General features: G+C 54.3%; 1 protein-coding gene across 1 annotated transcript in view; it reads right to left on the bottom strand.

The window, feature by feature from the left end:
• Fam46c (family with sequence similarity 46, member C) overlaps positions 1-542 on the bottom strand; it is a 21321-nt gene extending 20779 nt beyond the window's left edge. Inside the window, exon 1 of the mRNA XM_005389058.2 lies at positions 383-542. The gene's annotated coding sequence lies outside the window, so the exon portion shown is untranslated. The remainder of the gene's footprint in view (positions 1-382) is intronic.
• Between the last annotated feature and the right edge of the window lie 1514 nt (positions 543-2056).

Genomic DNA, 2056 nt, shown 5'->3' with positions numbered 1-2056 from the left:
ACGGCTGGGGGCGCCGTCTGACCCCGGCGAGGAGCGCAGGCGCCCAACTCCCACTCTCGGCCGCCCGGCCCGCGTCCGCTGGCGCGCAGCCCGCAAGACTCGCGGAGGGAACTCGCCGAAGTTTGCCAAGCCCGGCCGCAGTCTCGGGGAAGCGGCAGCTCCCTCCCGAGCGCCTCTCCGCGCGCCTGGGGACGCGATGTGACAAGGCGGTGATCGCGGGAGCAGGAGGGTAAAGGGGCGCCGCGCCCCGGCACCTGTCTGCACCTCCCGTCCGCCCCCCGCGCGGCAGAGGACTGACAGCGCCCGACGCGGACAGACCCCCAGGGCAGGGCGCGCGGCTCCCGCAGCCTCGCGTCTTTAGAGGAAGGGGCTGTGCACTCACCTGCGCGGTGGAGGAGGAGGTGAGGGAGGCGGTCCTTGGCGTGGGCAGCCCCCGGCAGGAGAGGCACGGTCGCTACAGCCCCTGGGCAGCGGCAGCGAGTGAGCCGGCCGGCCGCCGCCCCCTCCGTTCTTATTCGGCCTGGCCACGCCTCCGCGCACCGCCCCCGCCCCCGCCCCCGCCCCGAGGCCGGCCCTCCCGAGGGAGCCAAAGCGGGGCGGAGCCGGCCCGGCCCCTTGGGATCCTCCTGCCGGGGCGCTGAGGGAGACGCAGGGCGAACGGAGTCCTCTGATTGGCTCTTCGGGTGAATGGTTGCCAGGAGACGAGTAAATCCTCCGAGTGAAGGGGCGGGGGTGCCGAAGCCGGTAGCACTGCGCAGGCGCAATAGAGAGGGGCTGTGTCGACGCAGCCTTTTCACTCCGGAGTCCCTCGGACACCTTCCTTTCTACTTTCTTCTACATTCTCTTCTGCAGAACTTATCCTATAACTTTTTCCTATCCCGGCTTTCCCCATCTCTGTCCTGCTCTCTCGAAGGCCATTTGTCTTTGGCTGCTCTAGGGTATTTTCCAGCTGGTTCTCGGTAGGTCCAATTTTGAAGGCGGAAAAAGGCAAGGTTTCTGGGTTCTGGGAACCTTTCTGATTACCCAAGGGAATTGGCTGAAGGTGAAGACGTGGTCGTGGGGAAAGGGCGCAGTTGGTTGGCTGGCCGCAGCGACCACCTGTGTGCAGTTAGTGGGACTGCGGACCGCAGGGAATCCATCACCCATCTTGGGAACCGCTACTGCTTTAGCCTACTCCGGATACCACAGGACTTAGTCGTGTAAGTTATGTAACATGCAGGCGGGGCCTGGACACAGTTCCTTCCCAGTAAGTTGTCGAACGTCAGGTTCTAAGTTCAGACTAATTTGACAATTCCATTAATTATCGATAAGGGCGTGGATAAATAATTTAACCAACCTTTCGTAAACAGCCATATTCTATCTGGGACAATTTGTAGGCTTATATAAGTATTTAAAAATACTTGGAAAGGCATTAATTAATCCAGTACTTTATATAAAGTGATAAATACTATTTATAGATAATAGTAGCCAATTGTTATTTATAAATAAACCTTTTTTGAACTTGTTTGATCCTCTACTAGTTGCTGGGGAAAAATATTACTTTTGGAATGTACTGTTTCTCCCTTCCCCCCTTTCATTCCTGCCTGAAATAAGTGTACTCTCAGTATCTGCCAAGCTATGAAAAGTTCTCGCACATATGCCCTCCCTGGCGAGGGGGAGGGGAGTTTCCAGGAACTTGAACGGGAGAGGATATCAGCATGAGGCCATGTAGGAAAAGCCACAGTAACTTATTGTTGGACACAAGATTAAGACGTATTATCTGACTTTTTAATTTTTACTTTTAGTTTTTTTAGGTATCACATTCAATAAAGTACACAAATCTAAAGTGTATCTATTGATTAATTTTCCATATGCATATATCCATCTGACTGCCAGCTAGAACAAGATACAGAACATCTACTGCAGCTTATTCACACGCTTTCCCACACAGCATCTCGCATAGATAGCCACTGTTCTAAACTCTTATCTCCAGGCGTTAGGCTTAGCAGTGTTTAAACCTAATACAGAGGAAACGCTTTCATATTTTCTGTCTTTTGGGCTCAAAAGTGTGTCTGTG

This window comes from Chinchilla lanigera, unplaced genomic scaffold (genome assembly GCF_000276665.1).
Source record: "Chinchilla lanigera isolate Chin_1 unplaced genomic scaffold, ChiLan1.0 scaffold00034, whole genome shotgun sequence".
Lineage (NCBI taxonomy): Eukaryota > Metazoa > Chordata > Mammalia > Rodentia > Chinchillidae > Chinchilla > Chinchilla lanigera.
This window is presented reverse-complemented; position numbering and strand designations above follow the sequence as displayed.